At 41.0% G+C, this 16,582-nt stretch overlaps 1 long non-coding RNA gene across 1 annotated transcript in view; it reads left to right on the top strand.

Moving 5' to 3' along the window:
• Nucleotides 1–224: 224 nt before the first annotated feature.
• Nucleotides 225–16,582, top strand: part of LOC113875043 — a 51,060-nt gene continuing 34,702 nt past the window's right edge. Inside the window, exon 1 of the long non-coding RNA XR_003506134.1 lies at nucleotides 225–509. This is a non-coding gene — a long non-coding RNA (uncharacterized LOC113875043). The remainder of the gene's footprint in view (nucleotides 510–16,582) is intronic.

Genomic DNA, 16,582 nt, shown 5'->3' with positions numbered 1-16,582 from the left:
TGATTGCTTTCCTCTGATTACATTTTCTTCTTATGTATAGTGTTCTGCATTTTGAGTTTGGGTGTCTGACATCAGAGGCTTCCCTGGTGGCTCAGCGGTAATGAACCTGCCTGCCAATGCAGGAGATGCCCGTTTGATCCCTGGGTCAGGAATGTCCCCTGGAGGAGGAAATGACAACCCACTCCAGTATTCTTGCCTGGAGAATCCCACGGACAGAGGAGCCTGGTGGGCTGCAGTCCATGGGGCTGCAAAAGAATCAGACTGGATTTAGCGACTAAACAGCAACAGCAATAACAATCTGACATCAGGGAGCAGGTGTTAAGGTTTCAAAAGACTTTTGGGGACAAGGGCTCTTGTAGTTCTTTTGTATGAATTGTTTTGTCTGAAAGGTGAATACTCACTGATCTGAGTCTATGGTAACCTCTGTTTTTTAAAGAAGTCACCTTTCTCTGTGACCACCTCTATATCAGCTCCTTTTCTCTGCTCTGAGCTGCTTATATTGGATGAAGGTAAGAGGAATTGTTTATATTATTAATAATCTCTGTGGAAAGTCATATATTGTCACTTATAAACTAGCATATGCTTGACTTGATTTCTTTTGTAGTTGCTAAAGTTCTTTATGGGTTTGGTTATTTGCTCTTTTTATTTTATTCGGTGACTAATATCAGTGTAAACCTCTGTCTACTGGCAAACTCTCTGTTGACAGACAGAGCCAAGATTTCATAAAATGCAAGTACTGCTAATCTGATATTTGAGAAGCATAAAGCATGAGAGGCAGTGGTATAAATATGTTTTATATTACCTTATTACAAAATTAATAAATGCTCATTTTTGCAAAATGACAAAATTGGAAAAATAGAACACAATATGACTAATAACTCAACAGAAAAGGGTCACTTGTTGTCATTTGCTGAGCATGTTATTTTTATATGATTATTATCATGTAAAATAGACTACATCAGTGTTTTCAAGAATATATATTCTGATTTGAAAAGTAATACCTGCTTGCTGTAGCAAATTTGGAAAATAAGATACTTTTGATAAAGAAGAAAGTTAAAGTTAATTATATCACCTGAGATAATATTTTAGATATTAATTTATTTCTTTGTAATTATTTACATGCAAAACATTATTAAAAAATAAGCATTTCTTAAAATATTCATGGAGAAAACCCCAAGAAACATTTAAAAATATTGTGATTTTACATATGTCCACAAATTCTTTGATACTCTTCCCTTCCCATCCCATCCAACTGAGCGTGAATTCTACTTAGTGACTGACTTTGGTCAAAAAGAATAAACTTATTTTCAGAGAAATGCAAATCAAAACCACAGTGTGGTACCATCTCACACTGGTCAGAATGGCTGCTATCCAAAAGTCTACAAACAGTAAATGCTGGAGAGGGTGTGGAGAAAAGGGAACCCTCTTACACTGTTGGTGGGAATGCAAACTAGTACAGCCACTATGGAGAACAGTGTAGAGATTCCTTAAAAAATTAGAAACAGAACTGCCATACAACCCAGCAATCCCGCTGCTGGGCATACACATCGAGGAAACCAGAATAGAAAGAGACACGTGTACCCCAGTGTTCATCGCAGCACTGTTTATAATAGCCAGGACATTGAAGCAACCTAGATGTCCATCGGCAGATGAATATTACTCAGCCATTAAAAAGAATACATTTGAATCAGTTCTAATGAGGTGGGTGAAACTGGAGCCTATTATACAAAGTGAAGTAAGTCAGAATGAATAACACCAGTACAGTATATTAATGCATATATATGGAATTTAGAAAGATAGTAATGATGACCCTTTATGCGAGATAGCAAAAGAGACACAGATGTAAAGAAGTCTTTTGGACTCTGTGGGAGAAGATGAGGGTGGGATGATTTGAGAGAATAGCATTGAAACATGTATATTATCATATGTGAAACAGATCGCCAGTCCAGGTTCAATGCATGAGACAGGGTGCTAAGGGCTGGTGCACTGGGATGACCCTGAGGGATGGGATGGGGAGGGAGGTGGGAGGGGGGTTCAGGAGGGGGACACATGTATACCCATGGCTGATTCATATCAATGAATAGCAAAAACTACTACAATATTGTAATAAGCCTCCAATTAAAATTAAAAAAATAAAGTGAGGAACTTTCCTGGTGGTTCATTGGTTAAGACTCCATGGTCCTTATGCAGGGGGCACAGGTTTGATCCCTGGTCTGGAAATCCACCTGCTCAATGCCACCAAAAACAAAACAAAAATAAAAAACCAAAAAACAAGCAAAAACAAAACAAAAAGTGGAAATAATGGTATGCAACTTCAGAGACTAGGTCATAGAGGGAACCGCTATGGAATACTCACTTGGTGGACAATAGCCGCCATTTTGTGAGCAGCCATATGGAGAAGCCCAGATGTGGAGAAGCTGAGGCTTCCTGCAAATAACCATGGGAATACTCCATCTTGGAAGGGCATCCTTCAGCCCCACTAAAGCATTCTACCATGAATTTGGCTCACATGTTGACTGAAATGTCCTGAGAGAACCTGAGTCACAGTTGCCTGGCTAAGTTGCTCCCTGGTTCCTAAACCCGACAGCTATGTGAGATAATACATGTTTGTTTTCTTAAGCCAGTAAATTTTGCAGTAATTTGTTATGTAACAATATATAATCCAAACATCAATATGTCTGAAGGCATATAAAGTATTAGATCACCTTTGCTTTTATAATTGGAGAAGGCAATGGCACCCCACTCCAGTACTCTTGCCTGGAAAATCCCTGGACAGAGGAGCCTGGTAGGCTGCAGTCCATAGGGTCGCTAAGAGTCGGACACGACTGAGCAACTTCACTTCCACTTTTCACTTTCATGCATTGGAGAAGGAAATGGCAACCCACTCCAGTGTTCTTGCCTGGAGAATCCCAGGGACGAGGGAGCCTGCTGGGCTGCCCTCTGTGGGGTCGCACAGAGTCGGACATGACTGAAGCAGCAGCAGCAGCAGCTTTTATATTTGCAACAGCATTATGGGCGTGAAACAATTAATGTCAGGTCAGGAGACAGATCACTGGTTGCCCCAACTGTGAAGGGTGTTTGTTTTTGCTGTTTCTAATTGGGGTAGAGGGGAACCTAGGTATGAGGTCTTCTAAATTTCTCTGTCTTTCCCTCCCACACATTCCTTTCCCTTTTTTTTCCCCTCCCTGAGGCTGCTGGCTGTGTGATACCTTTTGTGAGGTTTATTTGCAATGATTGACCTTGGCCATGGATGGAAGCCACCCAAAAGCTTTATGCTAGACTGAGACACAAAGTAAGTATCTACTGGCCAGTGTCTGAGATGATTTATTGTCAGATTTTGAAGTGAAAACTGGGTTGTCTTTTGAATTTATTATTTGCTTAGCGCTCCAATATAGTTACATTAAAAAAAAAAAAAAAAAAGGAAAACAGAGAAAAGCGTCTTGTGATTTATAGTAGTAAAACAAAGCTCAAACTCATCACTCACTGTCAACTATCCTGTTTGGTTTCCACAGCATTTGTGCTCAATCACCCTAACCTTATTTTGTATCTATCTTTAGCAATTATTTTCTGATTATAAATATACTATCTTTGAAGCTTATGTCATCAGCCTGTGTAATAGCTACGGCAACCCTAGAGCACCCACTGGCAGCTCCAGACTTTTTCTATGAAGGTGCTTGTTGGAGATGTGTAGCAATCCAGCAGGAATTGGGAGAGGGAGCATTTGTCTCGAAGCTACAGAGTGGCAGGAAATTACAGGGGCGGGGTGGGGGCGGTGGTGATGACACTTCCCGTGCTTCCAGGCATTTGTTGGCAGCGCCACTGAAAACCATACTCTACTGCAGAAACTCTTTCTCCGTCTTTTTTGTCGTCAGGTCTTACTCCACCAGTCCCTTAACTGCTATTCCTTAAAGCAATCATTTTTAAACTTCAGTATGTGTCAGAATCACTTGGCACATGCGTTAAAACAGATTTCTGGGCGCACCTCCAGAGTTCCTGATGCCGCAGGTCAGAGTAGGGTGGGAGAATTTTCCTTTGCAATGAGTGCCTGCGTGATGCTGGTGCCACCATTCTGGGACCACACTTAAGAACCACAGTCCTCAAGCTCTGTGTTTGCATACATAGTAGAGGGGATCCCAAGGGCATGGTGAAGACAGGAGCCCATGCAACGAAAGGGATTGCCAAACTGCTTTGCATGAAGCAATATAAGGAATATGTGTTTGCTTTTGAGGGAGGAAGTGAGGAGGAGAGAGAAGGAAGATGTGAAGTGGTGGAATGAAGACAGCTTGAGGCTGAGGGATCAGATAAAGATCAAGGCAGCTCTAGAAATATGCCTGGTAAAGGGGTCCTTGGAGATCTTTAAACGTTTCTCTTCCATATTAGGAAAAATCTTAGAATAGAAAAAATTCACTGTCTCCTAGCAAGATGTGTGTGAGATAGGGAAGGAGAGACAGAGTTATGGACATATTCCTATATGAAGAAATGAAGTCAGATGCTGATTTGTGCTAAAGGTTGATGCAGTGAAGAAGAGAGAGAGCGCCTTTGAGATGGTAAAGTGGCCAGCAAACTAAGGAAGCAGTAAGTTGTAGCCAGAGGTGATCCGAACAGAATATGTTCGTCCTTTGTCCTCCCTACTCCTCTCACCGGAAGTTATCATTGAGTTGGAAAAGGATTCGGGTTTGCCCAGCCCATGAAAATGAGGGCTTGACTCAATCATATCTAGCTCTCTAGAGACCAGAGAGGCCTCAGTTAACATCCAGGTAAATTTCTCTTGCTGTTATCATCTACTGTGTGCTTACTCTTTTTTTTTAAATTAATTTTTATTGGAGTATAATTACTTTACAATGTTGTGTTAGTTTCTGCTGTACAGCAAAGTGAATCAGCTGTACGTATGCACATAGCCCCTCATTTTTCGATTTCCTTCCCATTTATAGAGCCTGAGTAGAATTCCCGGTGCTATACGGTATGTTCTCGTTAGTTATCTACTTTATACATAGTATCAACAGTGTTATGGGTATCAGTCCCAATCTCCCAGTTCACCCCATCGCCCTCCTTCCCCCTCTGTGTCCATATGTTTGTTCTCTATGTCTGTGTGTCTATTTCTGCATTGCAAGCAAGAGCTTTGATGCTATTTTTCTAGATTCCACATTGATGCATTAATATATGATATTTGTTTTTCTCTTTGCGAGTTAACTTCAGAGTGAAGGAGGACATAGAAATTGTGCGATTATTCTTAAGTCTTTCCTTCAGGGTAAGCAGATGCACTTCTTTAAGTCAGAATCTCCAGAGGCTCCTGTTTGTCTTCTCCTTCTGAGTTCATTAGATGTTATTGGCAGATAACAGCTACATGTTGCAGGTGATTTTTATTCTGATCTCCAGGTGAAGGTTGGATGTTCTCAAGCCTCTGGGAAGGGAGGAGCTTCCCATCTCCTTTTGGGGAAGACCAGGAGAACAGGGACAGTCAGAAACAGGTCCGTCTCAGCTGAGGGAAACGAGAAAGATGTTGTGGGGTCACACGGGCATGTTGAAGCCTCACGAAAATGCCTACAACTTCCTATCGCTTTCTCTGTTGTCAGGAAATTGAGAGATCTAGGGGTTTATGCCTTCCCTGTTACAAGTCATCTTCAGAATTGTCTTCATCCAGAGAACTCGGTGAGGGTCTGAGGGAAGAAAAGGGAGACATAGCTACAGTGGGATTTGAGGTCAACAGACCTGCTTCCTGCCTCCTCTTCCTTAGATACCCAAGTGGTCCCCATGCTTGTGCATTGCTGTAGGAGTTTATCTGTTGGCTTCAGCACTGACTAATTCAGGATGTTTTCAAGCCTCAGAAGGAGATATGGCCAGTCAGAGGATTTCCTTTGAGGTTAAGGGTAGACCTCGACGTGGTGCTAATTAGGGGAGGGAAAAGTCTTGTTTCCCAGATGCTGCTGCACTCTGAAAAGCTGAAGAGACTAAACACTGAAAACTCTGTTATGGTGATGATGCTGGTCGTGGTGGTGAATCAGACCATTTTTGCCTGTAGGCATCCTGCATATAGTCTAGCAATCCCCCACGGAACAGTTCAGTGATTAGTTTTCTCTGTTTTCACTTTATTGAGGTAAACATTGGAAACTAAAAACAGTACCTTTTTAAGGTGTATAAGTTGATGTTTTTATATATGTGTACATTAAAAAGCATTAGATTGCTGACAAAGGTCCATCTAATCAAAGCTATGGTTTTTCCAGTAGTCATGTATGGATATGAGAGTTGGACCATAAAGAAAGCTGAGTGCAGAAGAACTGATAATTTTTTAACTGTGGTGTTGGAGAAGACTCTTGAGAATCCCTTGGACTGCAAGGAGATCCAACCAGTCCACCCTAAAGGAAATCAGTGCTGAGTATTCATTGGAAGGACTGATGCTGAAGCTGAAACTCAATACTTTGGCCACCTGATGTGAAGAACTGACTCATTAGAAAAGACCCTGATGTTGGGAAAGATTGAAGGCAGGAGGAGAAGGAAATGACAGAGGACCAGATGGTTGGACAGCATCACCAACTTGAAGGACATGAATTTGAGCAAGCTCTGGGAGTTGGTGATGCACAGGGAAGCCTGGCGTGCTGCAGTCCATGGGTGGCAGAGTTGGACACCACTGAGCAGCTGAACTGAACTGATACAGTGTGAGATAATCACTGTGATCAAGGTAGTTAACATATCCACCACCTCAAATAGTTACCACTTTATAAAAAATATATATTTGACTGTGCCACACAGCATGCAGGATCTTAGTTCCCTGATCAGGGATGGAACCTAGTCCTCTGCAGTGGAAGCTCAGAGTCCTAACCACTGAACCATCCGGGAATACCCGGTTACCACTTTTTAAGTTCAGTTATGGATGCAGCTCCATACTTGGAATTCCTGATCAGGGTTAAATGTTTTTTCCAAGCAACAAAACTCATGTCAAAATGGAGTGTTGGCACAGTCCATCAACTGGAGAGTGCCTCAATTGAACTGCTGGACCAAGACGTTATTTTTCCTGCTCCAGGCATCCCTACCCTTTTCCTTCCCTGCTGATTTTCATACTGCTTCCCGAACTCTCCCAGAGTCCCTTTTCAGCATGTTTCTGACTGTTCTCTACCCACAAAAGGGAAGGTGTGTGAGAGCTAAGCTCCACTGTGACTGTCAGTTCTAGGCATTGTACCAAGACCAACAGAATCTTTGTCTGGGCTCTTCCCAGAGGGCATGGGAGTCTTCACCCAACAGACAATAAACAATAGGGAACAGGGATGCCGACCATGGGCGTTGCATAAGAAGTGCCTCTTTTCATTATTCATACTCTCTGTCACTTGCTCAAGGGGCCTTAATTCAAATATGGGAGGACAAAATTAAAAAAAAAAGGATTGATTCATGGAGGAAATGGCTTTTGAAAATAAACTATGAATAAAAGCATTTCTGAAAATTAAAATTAAATGATGATGATTCTGACACATGTAAAAATTTAAGGACCATATAGATCACTGGGGATGTTGTTAAACTACATATTCTTATTTAGTCAGTCTGGGATAAGCCTGCTGCTGCTGTTAAGTCGCTTTAGTTGTGTCCGACTCTGTGCGACCCCAGAGACGGCAGCCCACCAGGCTCCCCTGTCCCTGGGATTCTCCAGGCAAGAACACTGGAGTGGGTTGCCATTTCCTTCTCCAATGCATGAAAGTGAACAGTGAAAGTGAAGTCGCTCAGTCGTGTCTGACTCTTCGTGACCCCATGGACTGCAGCCCACCAGGCTTCTCCGTCCATGGGACTTTCCAGGCAAGAGTACTGGAGTGGGTAAGCCTGAGATTCTGCATTTCTGACAGTCTTCTAGGTAATCCCATTGCTGCTCATGTAGGGGTCAAACTTTGAGAAACAGGACTTGAAAGATATTCAAGGAGAAAATGTGTCAATCACTGTGTAAAACTGCTGAAATCCTGTAGACAAAAAAGCTACAAAGTCCGGAAAGATCTGTACTAGTACACAATTTTTATTGCTGTTGGATAGTTATAACTTGCATAAATCTTCAGAATGTTGTATGTTGTTTTAGGGGAAAGGGGAACTCTTATCTTCAACTGACAGGTCTGCAAGCAGAAATGGTTAAAAAGTTTATGTACCAAGTCACCTTTAAGTCAATTGTGTAAATTTTGCATTGTGTCTTAATCTCAACATGCAATAGCATGTACCAGGGGTGGAATCTATATCTCCAGCTATCTTTTATTTTGTCTTGTTCATGACAGAAACACTATATCCCACGTTATTTGAAATGATAACTCAAAACTTAATGCTAATGTAGTTACCAAGCCATGACCTAAATGAAGAGAGAGTTTGGCCAGATGACTTAAGTCACTGATTACAACTTTTTAGATCTTTCTTTCTTGTCCCAGCTTGATCTTCTCTAGTGTCTTTAGTCTCTGGCTGTTTGGTGACTAATCATGAAAGCTTTTGAGCATCCGGTCCAATCAACAGTTTGCTTTTAATGCCACTTGAATCTGATCATTGTTGTTCAGTCGCTGAGCTTGAAGAGTTGCTAAGTTGTGTGCAACTCTTTGCTACCACATGGACTGCAGCATACCTGGGTTCCCTGTCCTTCATCATCTCCCAGAGTTTGCTCAAACTCATCTCCTTTGAGTTGATGATGCCATCCAACCATCTGTCACTCCCTTCTCCACCTGCCATAATCTTTCCCAGCATCGGGGTCTTTTCCAGTGAGTCCATCAGGTGGCCAAAGTATTGGAGCTTCAGCTTTAGAATCAGTCCTTCCAATGAATATTCAGGGTTGATTTCCTTTAAGATTGATTGGTTTGATCTCCTTGCTGCCAGAGGGACTCTCAAGAGTCTTCTCCAGCACCACAATTTGAAAGCATATTTCTTCAGCACTCAGCCTTCTCAGCAAACACCAGGAAATGGTGAAGGACAGGGAAGCCTGGTATCTGCAGTCCATGGGGTCACAAAGATTCGTACATGACTGAGTGACTGAAAAACAACAACCCCTATACCAAAATGTCCTAAGAGGTTAATCAACATAAATGTATATGAAAAAACTCTCATTATTGCTGAAATTTAAGACTTATCTGCAGAATAATTTCTATTAGAATTCTTTGAAGAGAGCAAGTAAGGGAATAAAAATAAACCAGGTTATATAATTTATTTAATCTTTGAAAAATACTCATATACTTTAGTAAAAAGTTAAGTCATCCTTGATTGAGGGGTTCCTCTGCCCCATGAAGTCTTTGTTTCCTGTCAAGAAATAAAAAGTAGAGATACGGCATTTTCCTGAAGAAAGAAATATTGACAGTGTGGCATCCTGGAAATTACTTCTGACATGTGTCTAAATGATCATTTTTATAAATGATCTGGATGGTCAGTGATGCATAGTTAAATGGAAATTGATGAGTACAATAACAACATTCAGGAAACTAATGACTGTTTCTGATTGGAATTTAAGGTGTGGTTGTATTGTGGTTGAGTTTCAAATATTAGCCTCTGGTCTCTCAGGTTACAGGCTTGGAACTTTGGTTATCTTTTTTTTGAGAGGCTTTCCAGAAAAAACAACTTCCTTAACTTGGAAGAGGCTGATTAAATGTAAGTTTATGTAAAAATGTTTTCCTCATTATAAAAATCTATAGATCTTTCTTATAGAAAACTTAGAACATATGAGAATACTAAAAAAAAAAAAATAATAATAATCCATCTCACTGCAACTCCACTATTGTTAACATTTGGGGTTTCTGTTTTTTAGTATCTGCATTTACCATAAAATTTTACTAACCTTGCATGAAAATCTTTGTATGTTCAAGTGTGTTTTCTGGTTTAATAGATACGCTAAAATTATTTTAGTAGATTTTTTCATAAAAAAAGCTATAACAGTTTGCACTGTCTTCTGTTAGGTATGAGGGCATGTATTTTCCCACATTTTCTTCATCATAAGAGAGGTCATCCCCCTTGCCTTTGGCATTGGTCTCTTTCTCTTGAAAGAGATGGTGATGGGCCTGGTCCTACGTGGTCATTGGGCCTGTGATGCCATCTGCTACTTTTTGTTGTCAATGTCCTTGCCTCTGCCTTGAATTGCGGAACCTCAGAAATACTTATTTCCTGAGATTTTGGTCTCTTATGGCACCAGTCTTCCTCCTTGGGTAGGAGTATTAGAAAATATCTGGGTTTCCTTCATGGCACATACAACGTGAGGAAATTATTTTTCTATGCACCTCCCTCTGATAGTGCAGAGTCACGGCTGCACTTCACCCCACATACGATGTGGGAAGAATTTTTTTCTATACGCTTCCCTCTGACAGTGCAGGTCTGCAGCTGTTGCACCATGTTGAACTGGTTCCCAGGCTGAAGGCAAGGTTTCTGAGGGAGCTTGCAGCCACCCCAGACAACACCTGGGAGAGTGGGGCACTAGCTTTGATGTTCTGCTAATTCTTTGGTATTTATTTTAGTATCTCTAAAGTTTAATCCCCTTATCTCATGGAGGTTTGGAATTTGACCTCCCTTTCATAACTTCCTCTTTCTTTCAGACATGGAAGTGTTTTCTTCTTCTTTCATTTCCTTTCTTGTCTGGCTGGGAGTTTGTCTACATAATGTTATCTTTCAAGATGTTATGATGGAAATCATGCGGAGAATCATGATTATTTATTTTACGTCTTTAACAAGTACCTTTATAGCACTGATTATGTGCAAGGCACTCTTTTAAGCATTTCATGAATATTACTTCATTTAGCCCTCATTGCAACCCCATAGGATGGGTAGTGTCATTATCTCTACTTTACTACTGAACTGAGGCACAGAGCAGTTGTGTAACCAGTCCACGTTTACACAGCCTATGCTATGCTATGCTACGCTAAGTCACTTCAGTCACGTCCGACTCTGTGTGACCCCATAGACGGCAGCCCACCAGGCTCTGCCGTCCCTGGGATTCTCCAGGCAAGAGTACTGGAGTGGGGTGCCATTGCCTTCTCCATAATAACAAGTGTTGGGAGTATGTGGGAAAACTGGAACTTCTTTCATTGCTGATGGGAATAGAAAATGGTTCAGCCATTTTGGAAAACAGTCTGGTGGTCGTTTTTCAAAAGGTTAAACATAGAGTTACCATATGATCCAGCAATTTCACTTACAAGAAAAATGAAAAAATAGGTTCCACACAAAATCTTGTATGTCAGTGTTTATGGCAGCATATTCATAATAGCTCTAAAGTGAAAAATCCATTCAAATGTCCATAAAATGATGAATAGATGAATAAAATGTGATATATCCATGGAATAGAATATTATTTCACAATAAAAAAAGAGTAAAAGACTGAAGCATGCTACAAAATGGATGAACCTTGAAAATATAACAGCCTTCTGTGGGGTGTGAATGCGCTTATTGATGAGCTCCATGTCTTCCTCCCTATTCCCTTCCCAGGAAGGCCTGGCCAGATCATGGCCTCCTTGAGCCTCTGGCCAGAGGGCCAATACCCACCACTACAACTCTCGGCAGAGTAGTCATTGCATCCTCCAGAGTTCTGCTTGGGCCCGAGGACTAGGGTGTCCCTCCCACTCATGGGGATCCTAGGTGAGATGTTCTCCAGCTACTGCTTTGAGAACCTCATCTGTTCAGTGGTGGATGCTGCCTAGCCTTCCCTGTTCTCTGGCTTGGATTTACCATAAGTCCTTCCCTGTGTGGCAGTGAAGGATGAAGGGAAGGTGACATAATGCTCTTGGCACTGTGAGTATTCCAGGGACACCATTTAGTAAATCAGGCATTTGTTAAGGAAAGGTTTCCCTGGTGGCTCAGTCAGTACAGGCTCTGCCTCCGATGCAGGAGACCTGGGTGTGATCCCAGGGTCGGGAAGATCCCCTGGAGAGGGAAAGGCAACCCACTCCAGTATTCTTGCCTGGAGAATTCCATGGATGAAGAGCCCGGTTGCCTACAGTCCATGGAGTTGCAAAGAGTTGGACATACCTGAGTGACTAACACTCACTTTTCACACTTGTTAAGTACAGTTAGCTCTTTTATTCCACAGGTCATGCATCCACCTGGGATTCAACCCCCGGGGGTAAAAAATACTTGAAACATTCCAGAAAGTTCTATGAAGCCAAAGTTGAATTTGCCATGTACAGCCACTATTTACGTAGCATTTACATTGTATTTACAGATATTTGCATTGTATTTACAGATATTTACACAGCATTTACCTGTACTGGCTATTATAAGTAATCTATGGATAATGTAAGCTATAAGAGATGATATGTGTAGGTTATATGCAAATACTACACCATCCTATATAAGGGACTTGAGCATCCTCTGATTTTGCTATCTGAGAAGACAATGGCAGCCCACTCCAGTACTCTTGCCTGGAAAATCCCATGGATGGAGGAGCCTGGTAGGCTGCAGTCCATGGGGTTGCGAAGAGTTGGACACGACTGAGCTACTTCACTTTTATTTTTCACTTTCATGCATTGGAGAGGGAAATGGCAACCCACTCCAGTGTTCTTGCCTGGAGAGTCCCAGAGACGGGGGAGCCTGGTGGGCTGCCATCTGTGGGGTCACACAGAGTAGGACACAACTGATGTGACTTTGCAACAGCAGCAGCAGGGGGTCTTGAACCAATCACCCATGGATACTGAAGGTCAACTGTAGTGGCTGAGATTTGTCTTTCCCAGGTTCATTTAGTCATTAGGAAGTTGAGGACAGTGGTGCTGAAAAGTGAAGCTGCAAAGTGAGCATCGGTTTTCCAAAGACTGGAGGATATCTGAAAGTGAAAAAAAATTATTAGAAAGTTTTTTCTTTAATAAACTTCTAATTTTGTTTACAAAGCACTAAAGCTTCAGTAGGAAATACCCGACTATGTCTCACCTTATACAGAACTACAGAACATTACAATGGTTGGGGAGGGTATGACAAAATGGAAGAGGAGAATATACATCTAGTGTACAAACTGAGAAATTCAAATTGAAATGGATAGAAGGTTTTAGAAGTTGAAAAAATTCCAAAGGCATAAACAATAATTATTGGGAACTGCTGCTAGAGACAATCTGAGAGGGCTTGAGCTGATTTTCTTAGTAGTCAGTTTAGGAGGTGGACATAACCTAACCATCCAAATGCACAGGCAGAGGACATCAGGCAACTTTGCATGTGGAGTTAAAGCAGAAACCTTTATTATACTGTATCACACAGTTTGCACATTATTGCAGTGTACAGTATATAGAGAAACAGAGGGGAAATAATGTCTGCAAAAGAAATGTGAAGGAAGTCACTTAAGAAAGACCATGATTCCATTTACATGAGATATCTAGAATAGGAAACTCTATAAAGGCAGAAAACAGATTGGAGATTACCTAGGGTTGATAATTGGGGTATGGGAAGAGGCAGTGACTGCTAATCTGTACAGAATTTCTGGTACACTGAAAATGCTCTAAAATTGAATGTAGTGATGGTTAAATAGCTCTATAAATATAAAAACGCTTACTCCTTGGAAGGAAAGTTATGACCAACCTAGATAGCATATTCAAAAGCAGAGACATTACTCTGCTAACAAAGGTTCATCCAGTCAAGGCTATGGTTTTTCCTGTGGTCATGTATGGATATGAGAGTTGGACTGTGAAGAAGGCTGAGCACCGAAGAATTGATGCTTTTGAACTGTGGTGTTGGAGAAGACTCTTGAGAGTGCCTTGAACTGCAAGGAGATCCAACCAGTCCATTCTAAAGATCATCCCTGGTATTTCTTTGGAAGGAATGATGCTAAAGCTGAAACTCCAGTCCTTTGGCCACCTCATGTGAAGAGTTGACTCATTGGAAAAGACTCTGATGCTGGGAGGGATTGGGGGCAAGAGGAGAAGGGGATGACAGAGGATGAGATGGCTGGATGGCATCACTGACTCGATGCACATGAGTCTGAGTGAACTCTGGGAGTTGGTGATGGACAGGGAGGCCTGGCGTGCTGCGATTCATGGGGTCGCAGAGTCGGACACGACTGAGCGACTGATCTGATCTGATAAATATACTGAAAACAAACTGCACACTTTAAATGGCTGAATTATTGTATGATATGTGAATGATATCTCAGTAAAACTGGATATATAGAGCCATACTATGTATATATAGAGATTATATATTGATATATATACTTTAAAAAATTATTTATTTATTTGGCTGCACTGGGTCTTCCTTGTAGCATGTGGGACCTAGTTCCCTGACCAGGGGTTGAATCCAGGGCCCCTGCATTGGGAGTGCAGAGTCTTAACCATTGGATCACCAGGAAAGTACCTGGAATATACATACTTTAATTTCAGAAGAGTTTTCTTGATTCATAGTTTTTGTATGCAGTGTGCCTTTGCAAAATTTTTATTTTAGGATAAGTATTATTAAATTTAAAAAAATTATTCTATTTTATTGCTTTGGTTTTTTTCTTCTGGGGACCTCCTATTACATGTACGTCTGATTTTCTTTGTCCAACTTCATTCTCTACCACTTCTCTTAAATTATTTTTTTAAGTAATTTCATTTATTTATTTTTGGCTGTGCTGTGTCTTTGTTGCTGGGTGGGCTTTTCTCTAGATGCGGTGAGTAGGGGCTACTCTGTGGTTGTGTTGTGTGGGCTTCCCATCGTGGAGGGTTCTCTTGCGTGGAGCACAGGCTCTAGGGCACGTGGGCTTCAGTATTGACGGTGCATGGTCTCAATCGCTGTGGTGTTCGGGCTCAATAGTTGTGGCACGCTGGCTTAGTCGCTCTGAGGCATGTGGGATCTTCCCGGACGAGGGATTGAACCCATGTCTTTTGCGTTGGCAGGCAAATTCTTTACCACTGAGCCATTTTTGATTTCTCTTAAGGCATCATTTGTTACGTTCGTTTGCTTTTAGTTTTCTTTATTTTACTCTTCTTTTCTGAAATAACTGTTAAAAATAATTTTTACTGTTATCATATCATTTCTATGTTCTTTTATTTATATTGCCTTTTCACCTTTTGATCTTCTTAATTTTTATAATTTGATTTGAAATCTTATATTCTAATTTTCATCAATTTTGTAGTAGCATCTTTTTGGTATGTTTTCATAGGAAATTTATGTCAGTATCTGTTCTCACTTTTCTTACAAAAACTACATATATCCAAAATCTGTTCTGTTGCTCATTTATGTGAATTAGTTTTCCTGGATTTTAAAAGTACTAATGTGTGAGGATTGCTGTGAATTTGTTGTTTGTATGAAGTGTTAAAAACATCATTTAGTATTTTCTGAGATCTCTCAATTCTAACTCTGTTCTCCCCCCCTGCATTTTCTTTGTTCTTTTATTTGCTTCTGTTGCCTCTGTTTTGTTTAATTTGGAATTTATTCTTATCTATTGGTTCTTAGTGAAGGGCCTTGTATTTGCTTCTGTTGCCTCTGTTTTGTTTAATTTGGAATTTATTCTATCTATTGGTTCTTCGTGAAGGGCCTTGTGCTGGTAGGAAACTAGCACTAGGTAGATTTCAGAGTCCATAAGGCTGGTTCTGTACCATCCCCTTTGGATCCCATGTACGATCACCGACAAGTGTGAAAACGTCTTCCACTTCACTGTTTTTTTCTCAAATTGTTCCTCCATGTTCCCCGGTTGTGTATCTGTTATCTCTTTGGGCTTTCCTCTTGCCAGGAGTAGTGGAGACTCTAACTGACTCTCCTGCTTCCCCTAGAGCTAATTTTCATACACATTAAGTTTCATAGATACGGGAGCTATGCCTCCACCCATTGGTGTTTTGGAAGCTGTGAGATATGTCATCTAGTTTTTCTTTTGTTGTTGTTCAGTCGCTCAGTCGTGTCCAACTCTGCAACCCTGTGGATTGCAGCGTGCCGGGCTTCCCTGTCCTTCACTGTCTCCTGGAGCTTGCTCAAACCCATGTCCATTGGTGATGCCATCCAGCCATCTCATCCTCTGTTGTCCCCTTCTCCTCCTGCCTTCTATTTCACCTACCATTTAATTCTGCTATCTAGTGGGCCCATCTCTTTTTACAGGTGGGTTTTGGTGAGAGTAAAAACTGTTTTTACTGCCACTCCTACTTTGTTAGAATCCTCTCAAAATGGAATTCCTGATCATTCACCCCAAACCAGTCTTCACCAAATTGTCTCCATATTGGTAAATAGCATCACTAATCAGTTACTTACACAAGCCGAAAACTACAGAGTCATCAAAGATGCATCCTTTTCTTTCATCCTTCACAACTAATTCATCAACATCTCCTGTTTATTATATCTCCAAGGTACATATTAAATTTACTAATTCCATTTAATCTTCACTGTCATCATTCAGGTCCAAAATGCTGTCATCTTCCTAGATTTCTATCATATCCTCTTTACTGGCCTCCCTATTTGTACTCTGCCTTCTGTTAAGAGCCTGAGTGATCTTCTAAAATTGTAGTTGCTTGTTATTTTTCTGTTTAAAATGGCTTTTAGTAAAATTTCAATAGAATAAAATCTTTCAATAGTATAAAATACCAACTCCTTTCCAGGTCCAAAAGGTCCATATGTAATCAGATCCTTTCCTGATTTTTCCAAACCTCATCTCTCTTCTACCTTCTCAGTATCAGAGCAGTATAATTTTAAAGGTATATAAGAGATCCATAGAAAGGGA

This window comes from Bos indicus x Bos taurus, chromosome 17, assembly GCF_003369695.1.
Source record: "Bos indicus x Bos taurus breed Angus x Brahman F1 hybrid chromosome 17, Bos_hybrid_MaternalHap_v2.0, whole genome shotgun sequence".
Lineage (NCBI taxonomy): Eukaryota > Metazoa > Chordata > Mammalia > Artiodactyla > Bovidae > Bos > Bos indicus x Bos taurus.
The sequence above is the reverse complement of the archived record's forward strand: the minus strand, read 5'-3'. Positions and strand labels throughout refer to the sequence as shown.